Raw genomic sequence first — 15,571 nt, 5'->3', positions numbered from 1 at the left:
GGTAGCAGGCATTTTTTTCCCCAACAAAATATTACCCTGAATAAGACAAGAAAGAATCCCGAACGGCTCTGGCTGTCAGGGTGTGTGTGTCTCCTCCCCATGCTATCTAACCCCAGTTGGAATTTGGAGGGCTCTTGTCCTTTTCCCTTGGCCTCAGAAGGAGCCCAGCGCGTCCTACCTTGCGTGGGAGTGTGGGTGTGACCAGGGCTCCTTTCTGCCATTAGAGTCACCGCCCCCTTCTCGCACAGGTTTACAGCACCACTTGCCTCGCCCGCTCCCCGCTTTGCCTCCCCCCCATCCTGATGCTGCCGGAATGGCTGTTCCAAATGGAAGGACGCCCACGTCCGTCCCGTGCCCCAGTCCTTCAACAGGTCCCCACAGACCTCAGGATAAGACGAACGCGGAATTCAGGGCCTGGTCTCAACCGCCCTCTCCCTTTTCCTCTCACTTAGACAGCCCTGGCCAGCTGGGTCACTCTCCTGTCCACTGTCGCCCCCTCCCGCCTTCGTGGCCTCTGTCTAGACCGTGCTACCTCCTACTGGGTGATGTCTCTTCCCCTGGGACCCAGGGACCATCCTGTTGTTGACCTCGGGGGTCTGCGGGTGGGGGGCAGATGGGGGCCGGCCCTTCCCGCGGCGGCCGCCAGGGGGCGGCAGGAGCGGCTTCAGATGACAGCGGGAGGCCGCAAAGGGGGAGGGAGGAGGGACCCACGGAGCGCAGATCCCGCTCTCGGATCGCAAACTTCGAGCCAGATCTCTCCGCGCGCTCCTGAACCACTGGCCGCCCGCGCAGCCCGACGCGGAATCCGGGCACAGGGGGAGCCCGTACAGGGCGGGCGCGGGACGGCGGGGCGGCGGCGGCCGTCCATGCGGCGGCGCTCCGGGCTGCCCGGCGCCGGGAACCACGCGGGGGCGAGGCGAGGCGAGGCGGCCGCCGGTCGCTCCGGGACGCGGACCGCCAGGTGAGCAGAGCCACGAGCCCCGCGTCCCCTGCGCGCCGTCCGCGCCTCCCCGACACGGCTTCCGCTGCCCCGGCTCCGGCCCCAGCACTCTGGTCGGCGGGGCGGGCTGGCGCCGGCAACCCAGTGGGTGTGTCCGGGGCGCCGCGGGCTGCGCCGCTCCGGGCTCGGGGAGCCAGAGCGCGCCTGGTCCGTGCGGACGGCTGCGCCTCCTTCTCTGGTTCTCTTCCTTGCTGGGAGTCTTGCTCTGTGCTGGCGCCAGCACTCACCCCTCCACCCTCGACTCTAGGGACAGTCTTAAACTCTAGGGACAATCCACCTCAGTCGTCCCCGGGTCGGGGCCCCGTGCTCCCCGGGTCGGGTCAGAGGGGGACCGGCGAGTGCACACCCAGCCCGTGCGCCCCCCACCTCAGCCTCGCCTCCCTCCCGCCTGGGGCCCGAGAGCCGGGCAAGTCTCGGTCAGCGCTACTTGAGCCTTGGCCTGGGCCCCCGCATCTGTGTGTCCGTCTGTCTCAGCTTAGTTGCTGCAACCCAGCGAGCGCCCGGAGCCCGAGTGGATGAGTTGTTTCCGCCAACTCTGGACACTTCCTCAAGTGCAGTCCAAGTACCTGCGGCCCCTTGGCGCACTTCCAGAAGTAGTTTTTGCACAGCGAGCTCACCTTGGAGCTCTTCAGATCTGGAAGTTAAGTTTTCTTTTTCTTTGAAATAACATCAGCCCTGACTTGGGAAGGGGATTTCAGGGCGTTCTCGGGCCCACCTAAGTGTCTGGAATTTGTGGTCTAATGAGTTTTTTAAGCAGTCCACACCCAGCACCGTGCCTCCCAGCCTCCTTTGCCGTCTTATTAAAAGTGCATGCTTGCTTCTCTTCCTGTCTCCTTTGCGACCTCTACCACGCTGCGCTTCGCCCTTTTCGGGCTATGAGTCTAAAACTTGGACGTGGATAGCGATCATTGGATGCCTGTTGGAATTTGGAATCAGAGAAATAGAGACGCGAGAGAGATCTAAGCAATCACCTTGTCCAGCCCTCCATTCACAGCTGGATGCACCCAGGACCCAGAACAGTCTAAAGATTTTTCAAGGATCACACGGCTTTTAAAACCTGCATGTCTTCTACTTGATTGATATTGTTGGAGGTGATAGGGTAACTGGGCTTACTAGGGTCTTACTGCGTCTCAATATACAAAGAAGCAAACATTTTAAAAATGTGACTTAAATACGCAACTCCTCAATTCCTATAGATTTTCGTTGGCATCATAGTTGAATTCCTTTAGAAAACAAAATACTAGCCCTGAAATTAATGTGAGGAAACAGATGGGCGATCTGGGACTTTCCTAGAAATCTCTGTAGTGCTGGAGCAGGGATTTCCCAGAGGTCTGGGCCTGGGAAATGAGTTTGGGTGAGCAGGATACTGGAACCCCTTCTGAATACGCAACTGGGTTGGTCCCTTGTGGGGAGGCTGGCCAGTTGAATTCATGTGATCTCCTCTGTGCCCAGCACTGGGCAGGGCACCAGATTGGCATTACCTTCTTTTCAGTCTCTATGCCATGAGGAAATGTTTCTTACTGGCTGTTAGGGAAAGAAAAATACAGCTTAGAGTTTGGGAGGAAGATCAGGGGTGGGGAGATTTTTGACTTGGAGTTTGTTTTTGTTTTTGCCTGGAAAAACTTGTGGAGATTGCAATCAGTTATCCTACACAGAGGCTGTGTATTGCCTTCTTCTCCATCCTCCCACCACTTTTATCCTAATTGCTGGGAGTCTCAATGTTTAAATGTCCCCAGCACTCCCATTCTGTCCCCCACATTTATAGCTCATTCATCACAAAATCTCTTCCACATTCTTTTGTGATATCTGAGGAATTATTTCCCTGTCTCCATTCTCACTGCCCCCACCTTCAACCATGTCCAGATTACAGTAATAATCTCCCCTCTTGACTCCCAGCCACGGGTTGCTTTCTTCATTTTAATGCATCTTCTTTCATGCTGACAGATTAATATTTCTAAAATTCTGATTTCACCACATCATTTCGCTCAAGAAATCACAATGGCTCCCCAGTATTCGCTTCTATTTAATTTTTCTCCAACAGATATTTCTGAGCATCTGCTACGTGCCAGGGACTGTTACTATGTGCTGGGGCTTACGCTCTGAACAAGACAATATCATTGCCTTCAGGGAGTCCACAGGCTAGCAGATGATAAATAACCGCCCAGGGGAGAAAGGGGAGTAAAGAAATAACCGCAATACAAGGGGGATGTGCAAAACATCAAGGAGATGCGGATGAGGGAGAAATTGATTCTGCATGAGGGGAGCTACGGCAGTTACCACTAGGCTTTGAAGCCTAAGGAGGAGTTCAGGGAGATGGGAAAGGCTGGTGGGGAAAGAGGACAGGCCAAGCAGAGGAAAGAGCTTGAGGAAAGACTGAGAGATAGAAAAGTACTATATGGACATGTTTGAATCAAAGTTAATTTTCATCAGGGCATTTAAAATGTTTCCTAATCCCAGTCTACTTTATTGATCTAAGAGCCATCCCAACGCCTTCCTGCTTGAAGGCCATCCCTCCACTCACCCAGTTTCTTTATCATGGTCTTATCTGCCCTCCCCACACCTCCCATCCCCAGCTCAGAAATTCAGATTTCCTCTCTTCTGATCTAAATTTTGCCAGACGGTATATCCCACCCAGCCTTTCTTGCACAGACTCCTGTGTCTCTTCCCTGCATTCTTTGCACCTGCTCTATGTTCAGCCTGGATGAGCCTCGCTTTCCCAGCCGCTCAGAGGTTTCCCCCGAGCAGCCTCCTTGGGCCTCTCCAGGTCATGGAACACACTGTCCGCATGTTAATGGCCCCAACACCCTTGAAAGCACATGACTACTTTCCTGGGTTTGACCCCCCCATCTCACTTTTCCCTTCCATCTCCTTTCTGGTTTTCCCACCTTTTCTCTTTCTTTGCGTGTGTATGCAGAATCGTGATGTTTACTTCTGTGCAGATGTAAAGGTTTCATGTGTATTTGCTGAATATCCTCGCTGTGAAAATGGATTAAAAATGTCATGCTGGGAGCTAACACATGACGCAGGCCGACACAAGCGAGGAGGAGATTCAGGGGAAGCTCTGACTTTAGGCTGCTTTGCTGCCTCTGGCCCCCTCTTGGGATCCTCCAATTTTACTCCTCCGCAGGACCGCCGTGCTGAGTCTGGGACACCCCTTCATCATCTGGGCCTATTTTGCTCTCTTTTCCTCCTACCATCAAAACTTACTTCTGTGCCCACAGCCTCGCTGGCTTGTTAGCCTCATTGGGGCCATGCTTAGTGAGCACTGGTGTGCGCGATGCCTGGGGCTTTCAGTGGTTTCTCTTTTAATCCTCCCAGCCACCTATAAGGGAGGCATCAGCATCTGCATTGTACAGGAAGAAAATTGAGGCTTACTTGCCTGAGGTCAGCAGCTCAGGTTTGGAGCTGAACTCTTAAACCCAGCTCTCTAAGTCTGGTGTTCTTTCCACTATATCATCATTTCCTGAAACAGTTGTCCTAGGAACATCTGAATCAAAATTCAGATCTAGCGAAAGAAAAACACAGGCTCCAGGGTGGAAGCAGGGCTTGAGAACTGGCATTTTTTGGGTTGCCTCAGGCGATTCTTCTGCACACCCAGGTTTGGAGACCACTGCCCTGGGCTTCCTTTACAATGTGGTTCTAGTGACAGGTGGTGGGTTAATATACCACTTTATCCCAGGCAGCATGTTCCTTTTTGACAGAGGCCCTGACCTTGACTCTAAGGAGTGAGCAATGGAGAACTGTGGCCAAGGCCAGGAGGAGGGTCCTCTCCTTTGGTTTGAGGGGTATTTAGTTCAGTCCTGAAGGCCCAGCCCCCTCAGCCTACTTGAAGGCATGTAAGCCCGCCCACCATCAGACTCACTGTGAATTTCTTTTGGGGCCTGAGTGAGCACCGAGGGAGAAAGGCCAGGGTGGGTTTGTTCGAGAGCCCCAAGTTGCTTGGGTTGGGACTCCCCAAATAGGGCTGGACAGGCAAAGCCAGCCCCTTCCTCCCTGCAGGCACGGTGAGTTGAACCTCCTTTCCCAGAATGGGATCTGGCTGTTGACAGATCTCTTTCATTCAACAGGCCTTGCTCCACTCTCCACCCACCCAGCCTCAGTTTCCCCTTGTGTAACAGGAGGATGGCCAAAGCCTGGCGGGCTGGTGGGGGACCAGTGCATGGGTATGCAGAGCTTAAGGCAAAGCCCTGTCACATAGCAGGCGCTCAGTGTCAGTTCTTGCCCCATTTCTTTACTCCGTGCCTGATCGGTGCTTGAGACAATTGGAGCTCAATATATCATTGTAGGAAAAATGTATATAATCTCAGGCCCCCTCAGATCCAGGAGTTTGTGTCTGAACAGCATAGGGCTGAATGTTACAACTGTGTATTCAAACCCAGCAAATAAGCACTCCCAGCTGTGCGGTGATAATAATAACAAATTATCCATCCAACATCCCTGCTCACCCCACTCCCCTTCCCCAGCTTCCCTTTAGATTCCCCAAAGAAGAACCCAAGGAACAAGAGGCAGCAGTTCTGTGTATTGATGGTTGTCTTGGGAAAGTGGTCTCTTTCTGTTTACCTCTTTTCCTGTCTACCCAGTCTTTCAGCTGAGTGTACTGCCCGTGTTGTCTTCTCCTACCAGCCTTTCCAAAGCTGATCACTGAGGTGGCACCCCAGGCAGAGGTGCCACTTATCCCTGCTTCTCTAGGGCGTGGTCCGAGGGCAGTGAGCCAGGCTCACAGTGCCACTGTGTTTTGTCCCTGGAGGGTAGCACTGGGCAGCCCACAACCAGGTGGGCAGCATGTGGCCTGCTCCAACCTCCCGGCCCTTGGCCAGCTGCCTAAGACCTGGCCAGCAGTGAGGACCAAAGCATTGAGTGATTAATAGGCGCCCCATCTAATCTCCTGCCAGGGGAAATGAAGGGCCAGCCATGGGCTGGGAGCTCGTCATGACCTGCTCCAGGTGGGCTTGGAATGCACCCAGCTCAGGATGGGGATTAAGGCTTGAAAGACAAGAGGAAATGAGATGTTAACCCTTTAGGCCTTGGTCCTCTGAGCCCCAGCAGGGAAATCGCAGGGGAATTATCTGCAGGCATCTGATGAAAGGGGGCATCAGCTTTGATTTATGGCGGAGATGCAGCCACGTGACTACAGGAGTGGGAGGGTGACAGCCATGTCTTTGACTTAACCATTTTTCTTAGAGGCAGAGTCAAGAGAGAGAAGATTAATTTCCTATGAAAAAGGATAAACGGACTGCTGGGAGGCTGCCCTACCTGCTTCCTTCTTGGAAACCCTCCACTCATATCAGCAAGTTACAAATTTGTAGTTGCCAGACATACTTTTCCCCCTGAAATGTAGCGTCTCTGATCACTTGTGATGTGAAGGAAGAGGAGCCCACCTCCTTTCCCAGGTCAGGCAGCAGCACGGTGGTGCTGAGGAGGAGAGCACTCTGGCCTTGAGGTCCTGAGTTTGAACCTTGGCTCTACCAAGTTTGGGCCTTGAACAGGTTCCTTGGCCTCTGGGGCTGTAGTTTTTCCACCTGGAAAATGCTCAAAAGTATCTCAGGCGTGTAGAAAAGTGCCACTTGAATGTTAGCTGTCACTTTTTTTTTCCCCCACTTTGGCTGAGTCCTGAGCCTGCATCTCCTTTGGGAAGGACAGAAGCAACTTCTCTTCCAGGGCCCCAAGGCTTGCTTTGGGTGAATTGACGACTGGCTCTTTGATTGATCTCCTTTGTTTGACCCCTGACCCTCACATGCCTTGGATTCTGTCTGGCTTGCTCCTCCCTTTGCTCCAGTTCCATGGTTTCCAGCTGCTCCTTTGATGACATTACCCTGCCCCTTGTCTCCTGCCCTTATGCTAGGTTGTCAGACTACTTGTGGGCTGGGCACTGACATCTGTTGTGTCCTCCGTGGTGCTGGCCAGTTCTGCACTGGCTCTGCTCCTTGCTAGCTTTGCTGTGACCTGACAGTCCCTAGCCAAGTGGCTGAGGGTAGAGAATGCAGCTGTCTTGAGAGCAAAATCAGGAGCCGTGGAGGCCGTCTGGCCTGGATGCAAATCCCCACTCTGCTCTCTTTTCTGGTTTCTCTGCCCTCTCATTGCCTTGTTCTTGGTGGGGGATAATAATAGTTATACTTACCTAATGATTGACAGGAGGATCCAATCCAACCATGCACATGAGGCCCCTTGGGAACTATGTAGGAGAGTTTATTGCTGGTCATAAGGTGAGCCCTGAGGGTAGAGCTGTGTTTTCAAGTTTTGAAGTCTCATTATAGGGCATGTAGTGACAGTATAGCCTTTAGTTCCATTTAGTGTCTTTTCCAGAGCTGACAAGTACCCAGGACCTGCTTGACTTTAGTGATGTTTTAGTTGAGGCCCAGGATTTCATTCTGCTTGAAGTTCAGAGGATCTTCTGGTCAGCTAAGCAGGGAGGAGCTGCCATTTACAGTACTCCGTGTCAGGTACTGGAATTTACCTGGCTTCTTTTATTTAATCCTCTCAACAACCTGTGTGAACTAGACACTATTATTTCTACTCTACAGCTAGAAAACTGAGGCTCAGAGAGGCTAAGGAATGTTCACAGGCTCACACAGCAAGTAGACATCAGAGTGATGTTTGAATTTCAAGTCATCTGACTCCAAAACAAATGCTGGCGGTGGGGCCCGGGGGTGGAGCTATCAGGCCAGTTAGTGAGTACCTCAGGGAGGAAAGGTCTCTCCCTGCTCTCACCCTCTCGCAGGATGCTCTCTCTTCTTGGCCTCTTTCACAGGAGCACATGTATGCATAATGCCGCGCCGATAATTGCTCTGCTTTCTCCTTGATATAGGCTTATATTTTAATTTAGCACATGCAGATTTGTCTTTTCCACTAATACGATTTTGTGTCAACATTTCCCACTTTCCACCTAAGCAGGGTTCCCATTTTGTAAAGCACAATGACGCTTTCCATCATTTTGCTCCATCGCGGTTTCCTTAGCCATTCCCCACACTCTATCAAGGATCTAGGTTGTTTCTAGTTTCTCCCAATCTAAAAATCGGCACTACCAACATGAATGTTCAATTTGCTGATGTTTATTTATTTCTGATCTCACGTTTTGCTTTGGAAATACACTTCCCGGCCATGTGATTACCAGGTCAAAAGCAGGAACTGTAATAAGAGTGGTCCGTGCTGCTCATGGGGTCTTCAGAGAAATTGCAGCTGGGAGGCCCAGATGAGGGGGGACCCAGACACAGAACAGGTGCTTGTTTTCTGCCTACTCTTCCTTTCCTCACTAGTTCCTGTTCTTTCCTGAGGCTCAGATTGGAGGAACTTGATACCTCACTCTTAGCAAGGGGTGTGAGAGGTACTGTTCAAGTGGTGACTTTCTGGGTTCCAGAGAGGGAAGTTATTTCAGTGTTCACAGAGGTCCCATGGAGTGGAAGGTCTTGGCAGCTTCTGAGATTGCGCTGCTGTGTGTTAGTGGTCCTGTGTGGGCATGGCTATGCAGTCATTCACTCAGGCATCCAGTGCTTTCTGAGCCCCTACTGTGCATCAGGTGGCAGCGTCATGCACTGTAAAGTGTGTGAATTCCAGACCTGACTCTGTGTGTGTGGCCTTGGGCGGCTTAATGTCTTTAAGCTTCAGTTTCCTCGTGTGTGAAATGGGCTAACAGTCTCTGTACGTGCTGTAGGAGTTAGAGGACAGAACATAGGTACGGTGTTTGCTCAAGCCTCCAACGCAATGAAGGACCAACTCTTGTGCAGGTGAACACTAGAACTTCTTTCTTCTTACAGATGAAGAAGGTGTGTTCTTGCTTGGGGGTGTGAGAGGTGGGGAGTAATATGATACTTACAGCCTTAGCAGGGGGCAGGTGAGAGGAAAGTCACTGTGAGAAACATGCCATAGAGAGGCTGGGGGACCCACACAGGCATCAGATTCAGATCGGTGGGAATTCAGAAAGATTTGGGGTGGGATCTGCCTCCCAAGAGGAGGAAACAAGGTTGGGGGAGAAGGAAGAAGGAGAAAGGAAGTAGAAGCCTGTTGTATTTTATGGGAGGGTTACATTCTTGAAGACCTCTCAGAGTTCAGCTCTCTCGTCATTCAGACTTTCGCCCCTACAGAATAAATGTAAAGTGTGCATTTACTTGATATGGTCTCAAAACACATAACTTTGTGCTGTCGCTTCTCATACAGTCACACTCTCTCTCACATTGCACAGTGGGCTCACTCATAAGTTACCCATTCGGTATCGCGTGATGCTTTTTTGGCTTTCTCAGTTGCCAAGCTGGTGGTTGTTACTGTTCTCATCATCATCATCATCGTCGTCTCGATATGTTTTCAGTCTGACACCAGCACCACCATTTGACAGACTGTCTAGATTGGGGGTCTGCACATTTTCTAAAGGGCCAAACAATATTTTGACTTTGCAGATTGTGTGGTCTTTGTTGCAGCTAATCAGCTTTGCCTTTTGAGCACGAAAGAAGCCATAGACAATAGATAAATGAATGGGCAGGACTGTGTTCCAGTAAAACTGATTTACGGGCACCACAATTTTAATTTCACGTAATTTTTATATGCCATAAAATGTTCTTCTCTTGATTTTTATTCAATCATTTGAAAATGTGGCAAAAACAGGCAGAGGGTCAGGTTTAACCTGTGGGCCAGAGTTTGTGGACCCCTTGTCTAGATGATTATAATGTTTGAAAATTGTTTTAAATTGTAGGAAGAGTGAAAGTTAAAATATCCTGATAGTCAACAAAATCATTCATAGACATTCCAGTGCTCATAAGAATAAAGCTTAGGCCGGGCACGGTGGCTCAAGCCTGTAATCCCAGCACTTTGGGAGGCCGAGACAGGCGGATCACGAGGTCAGGAGATCGAGACCATCCTGGCTAACACGGTGAAACCCCGTCTCTACTAAAAAATACAAAAAACTAGCCGGGCGAGGTGGCGGGCGCCTGTAGTCCCAGCTACTCGGAGGCTGAGGCAGGAGAATGGCGTAAACCCGGGAGGCGGAGCTTGCAGTGAGCTGAGAACTGGCCACTGCACTCCAGCCCGGGCGACAGAGCGAGACTCCGTCTCAAAAAAAAAAAAAAAAAAAAAAAAAGAATAAAGCTTAATTCACAAGTTCTATCAAAAGATTGGGGTATTTATCAGCTTGAATGGTACCAACATAGGCAGTTACTTTAATACAATTTTAGATTATTTAGGTAGTTATTCTAGCGAATTAAAAATTTTAAATCATATTATTTCAAAATTTCGGCACCCAATGACCTTATTAATATTGTTATTGTCATTCTATTTCATGATTTAAATTGTATACCCTGGCTAGGCACGGTGGCTCATGCCTGTAATCCTGGCACTTTGGGAGGCCAGGATGGGAAGATCGCTTGAGCCCAGGAGTTCAAGACCAGCCTGGGCAACAAAGTGAGACCCCATCTCTACAAAACATCAAACTATTAGCCAGGCATGGTGGTGTGCACCTGTGGTCCCAGCTGGTGGTGTGCACCTGTGATCCCAGCTACATATATGGGAGGCTAAAGTAGGAGGATTGCTTGAGCCCAAGAATTTTGAGGCTGCAGTGAGCCATGTTCATGCCACTGCAATCCAACCTGGGGGACAGAGTGAGTCCCAGCCAGAAAGAGAAAAGAAGAGAAGAGAAGAGGAAGGGGAAAGGGAAGGAGAAAGGAAGGCAAGGGAAAGGAAAGGAAAAGAAAAGAGAAAAGAGAAGAAAAGAAAAAATTTTATACCCTACACTGGTTTATTATTGTGTACTCTCCTGGAGTCCAGCAGCTCTGCCTGACTCCCAGCAGCCTGCTGACTGGAGTTTGGAACTTGATTCTAGCTGGAATTTTTTTATTGTGAAAGGCAGGCGAGAGCATGGACGGAGCACCAAGGCTTGTGTCTGGCATACAGTGAATGTGGAATAAACTTTTGCTCCCTCTTTTCCCTTTTCTTTCCTCCTCACTCGAAAGTTCTGTATATTTGGTCAGATCCAAAACATGCTGAGCCTCTTTGAAATTGTTACTTTGGTTCTTTCCACATGCAATAAAGTCACTAACCTTTTTAAATGGAAACAAAAACAAAGACTGTTAGAAAGCAGAGTTTCCCCTCCTGGGTCACCAGGTTACCCTTACTGGAGAATAAGCAGTGCTGTGCTGAGACCGCGGCTGGCTGGCCAGGGCCAGAGGGAGGCCCCAGGTCCAAAGAAGGCGCCTCTAGCTGGATGCAGACCCAGCTCTGCAGTCAGGATGGGGGCGCCGGTCCTGCTGGCTGCTCCTGGGTGTATCTTGGTTTCAGAGATTCCAACAGTAGGAAAGCCAGAACCTCTCCAGATGGAAGACCACCAGCCCCGAAGGTGACTGTGATGCTGTGGTTCTTGGCTTGGGAACATGTTTTTGCTGTGTATGTTGGATGGGAGACTTGTCCTAAGTAGACGTGTGTTTGTGTTGTTTAGGGGGTGGTGGCGCACAGCCACATGTGCTTTCTGGTCTGGGGTCTGGCAGGATGTGAAGGGAGGCAGCCGCTGTCCTTTGGCTTGTGAGATCTTTCATTATTCTGTTGGGCAGGGGGCTGGCATTCTTCCTGTGTGTTTCGTTTAGAAGCAAATGGTCTTGCAGCCAAGGGCATGGGCGTTGAGCCCCAGCTTTGTCACTGACTTCTTGTTTGATGTCCAGCAATCCATTTCCATCTCTAGGACACTAATTCTTAATTCCTACTGGGGTGGTCAGAGGAGGCCTAGTGGACACTTAGGACTCTTGCCACCACCCAGCAGTAACGAAGTCATGCGTCGCTCTGAGCCTTCCTGCTGTAGTACCAGCGCAGGCCACAGGAGACTTTCCTGCCCCTCCAAGCCAGGGACATGTCAGTGGGGACCTGGTGGGGAGCTGGAACTCCCACTTCTACCCAGAAGCAATGATGACTCCCCTTTCCCTCTCTGGTGTTACTGGAGGCCAAGTGGGGAACCTGGCCTTCTATTCCCACGTGGCCATAATGACAGAGGCCCCCCTTCCTTGCTGGAGCAGTGTCAGAAGAAGCCAGGGAAAAGGGAAGGTTTAAATAAGATCTAGCACCTCATACCATAATACCTAAAATGTCCAGGTTTCAGTGGAAAATCACTCATCACACTGAGAACTAGGAAGATCTCACACTGAATGAAAAAGACAGTTGATGCCAGCACTGAGTTGACAGAGATGTGGGAATATCTGGCAAAGACTTTGAAGTGGCCATCATAAAAATGCTTCAAGGGGCAATTATGACCACGCCTGAGACGAATAAATAAAATATAAATGAGAAGTCTCAGCAAAGAAATAGAAGAAGCAAATGGAAATTTTATTTTATTTTCAAAAAAATTGTAAAACATTTTACTGTAGATTGACATTTATAACTGCATTATCTTATGGGGTACAAAGTGATGCTATGATTTATGAATACAATGTGGAATCATGAAATCAACCTAACATATTCCTTACCTCAAATACTTATTATTTTTTGTAGTGAGAATATCTGAAATTTACTCTTAGCAAGTTTGAAATGTACAAAATACTGTTATTAACTATTTTCACTACACTATGCAATAGATCTCAAAAAGGGCTTATTCCTCCTGTCTGAGTTTCTCTACCCTTTGACCATAAGCTCACCATTCCCCCCACCCTCCAGCCTCTGTAACCACCATTCTACTCTCTGCTTCTGTGAGTTTGATGTTTTAGATTCTACCTATAAGTAAAAACATGTGATATTTGTCTTTCTGTACCTGGCTTATTTCATTTAGCGTAACGTCCTGCAGATTCATCCATGTTGTAGCATGTAGAATTTTCTTCGTTTTTAAGGTTGAATAATGTCCCATTATATGCATAGGTATACCATGTTCATCTGTTGATGGACACATAGATTGATTCCATAACTTGGGTATTGTGAATAGAGCTGCATTGAACATGGGAGTGCAAATCTCTCTAGATCTCTCTTGACAAACTGATTTCAAATCTTTTGGGTAAATACCCAGAAGTGGGATTGCTGGATCATATGGTAACTCCACTTTTAGTTTTTTTGAGGAAGCTCTATATAATTTTCCATAATGGCTGTACTAATTTACACTCCCACCAATAGTATACGAGATTTTCTTTTTCTCCATATACTTACCAACACTTGATTTATTTTGTCTTTTTGATAATAACCATTCTGACAGGTGTGTGTGAGATGACATCTCACTGTGGTTTTAATTTGCATTTCCCTAAAGCTTAGCGATGTTGAGGATCTTTTGATATACCTGTGGGCTGTTTGCATATCTTTGAGAAATGTCTATTCAGGTCCTCTGCCTGAATAATTAATTGGGTTTTTTATTTTCTTACTGTTGAGTTGTTTGAGTTCCTTATATAGTTTGGGTATTAACCCCTTATCGGATGTTTGGCTTTCAAATATTTTGTCCCATTCTGTGGGTTGTCTCTTTACACTATTAGTTGTTTCTTTTGCTGTGCCGAAGCTTTTTAGTTTCATGTAATCCCATTTGTCTATTTTTGCCTGCACTTTTGGGGTTAAATACAAACAATTATTCCAGGCCAGTGTCTTGTAGTATTTCTCCTATGTTTTCTTCTAGTAATTTTACAGCTTCTAGCATTACATTTAAGTCTTTAATCCCAAATGGAAATTTTAGAATAGAAAAATATAATAACAAAAATAAAACTTCACTGATGGATTAAACAGCAGAATGGAGATGACAGGAAAGAACCAGTGGATTGGAAGATGTAATGATAAAATTTACCCAACCTGAGCAACAGAGATAAAAATAGTCTGGGGAAAAAAGGAAAAAAAAAAAAAAAAAAAAAAAAAAAAAAAAGAATAGAGTCTCAGGGACCTGTAAGACTATAACATGTAATCCCAGCACTTTGGGAGGCCAAGGTGGGTGGATCACCTGAGGTCAGGAGTTTGAGACCAGCTTGACCAACATGGTGAAACCTCGTCTCTACTGAAAATACAAAAATCAGCCAGGCATGGTGGCACATGTCTGTAATCCCAGCTACTTCAGAGGCTAAGGCAGGAGAATCACTTGAACTCAGGAGGCAGAGGTTGCCATGAGCCAAGATCGTGCCACTGCAGTCTGGCCTGGGTGACAGAGTGAAACTCTGCCTCAAAAAAAAAAAAAAACCAAAAAGGTTATAACAAAAGATCTAACATTTTTGTCTTTGAAGACAAAGGAGGAGGAAAAAGAGAGTGGGATGGAAAACTACTCAATGAAATACTGGTTGAAAACTTCCCAAATTGAGCATAAGACCCAAACTTAGAGTTTCAAGAACTTGAGCAAACCCTAAATAGAAAGAAAGTTATACCAAGACATACCATAGTCAAACTTCTGAAAACAAACTTGAAAAATAAGAATAAAGGAGGGGGAATGAGTGTTCCTGGTTTTAAGACATACATAGCTATAACAATGAAGACAGTGTTGTATTGGTGAGGGAAAGGCACGTAGATTAGTGGAATATTATACACAACCTGGAAATACACCCATCTGACTTTTGACAAAGGTGCATAGGGAAATCAGAGAACATTAACTGCAGTTATCTGGATGATGGTTTAGATGAGGCTGGTGGAGGATGGCATGGAGAAGAAAGAGGCTATCTGAGAGATAGTTCAAATGAAGAATTGAGAGTTGGCAAGAGAGTGGGCCCAAGGCACACAGGAGAGGGTGTCCCAGAGGCCCAGGAAAGCTTGGAGAGTCATTTCCTGGAAGGACGGTGATGCCACCGCTGAAGAAGAAGGGCTTGGCATGAGCTGGTGATGGCTCCTTTTATTCACCTTGGGCCATCAGCAGCAGGAGGAAACTCGAAGTACAGGGAAGCAGCCTGAATGAGCGTGCAGGTCTTGAGGTGTTGGGTTTTTGAGACCTTAGCATGACATAATAAAGAGGTTGGAGTGTAAGAGTATTTCTCCAGAGTACACAGTTTGATAGTGAGGGTTGGTTCTTGTTGACATTTTTCTAGTTCTGGTTTGAGTCACAGGGAGAGCCAACAAGGAAGACAAAAGAGACAGGAAGAGAGCAGGTGTGTAGGGCATCATAGCCATTGATGGCAACGTTCAAGAAAAAGGGGATAGCGACAGCCTATTCTATCTAATCCTAAATGCCTTTTACAGTCCTTCTTGACCTCTGGGTGACCCTTGACCTCCAAGGATGTATCTCTCTTGGTTTCCTTGAAAACATTTTCTAATTGATGTGATGACTGACTTTTTCACATTGTCATAATCTTTTAATCACAGCACCTGATTTCAGCCTTTCCTCATACTGGCCCATCACAGAATTGTGTCAAGGAAATCAGACTAATTTGCTAGGTTTCTCCCTCCTTCTGAAAGGATAGACAGAATTTTTCAGCACACATTGCACAGTGGTGATTGCTACAAATCATTGACTAGATTTCTATCGCTTAAAAAAATAATGACATAACTCAAACGTCGATGCGCAAGCCTCAGGAGCAGAGCAGGATGAGGCAAATCCTTTCCCTTGATATTCAGAAGCATCAAGGGCAGCATGTGTGGTTGGCTGATTTACAGTGGTTGAGGCACACTGAGTTGGGATGCATTCTGGATGGGCAAATGCATGGGGGCACTAAGAAAATATCCTGGACT

General features: G+C 48.1%; 1 protein-coding gene across 2 annotated transcripts in view; it reads left to right on the top strand.

The window, feature by feature from the left end:
• Window positions 1-737: 737 nt before the first annotated feature.
• The window catches only part of THSD4 (thrombospondin type 1 domain containing 4), a 702,136-nt gene continuing 687,302 nt past the window's right edge, over window positions 738-15,571 (top strand). For both annotated transcript variants that reach the window (XM_030929758.1, XM_030929757.1), the window contains exon 1: window positions 738-961. The gene's annotated coding sequence lies outside the window, so the exon portion shown is untranslated. The remainder of the gene's footprint in view (window positions 962-15,571) is intronic.

This window comes from Rhinopithecus roxellana, chromosome 5, assembly GCF_007565055.1.
Source record: "Rhinopithecus roxellana isolate Shanxi Qingling chromosome 5, ASM756505v1, whole genome shotgun sequence".
Lineage (NCBI taxonomy): Eukaryota > Metazoa > Chordata > Mammalia > Primates > Cercopithecidae > Rhinopithecus > Rhinopithecus roxellana.
This window is presented reverse-complemented; position numbering and strand designations above follow the sequence as displayed.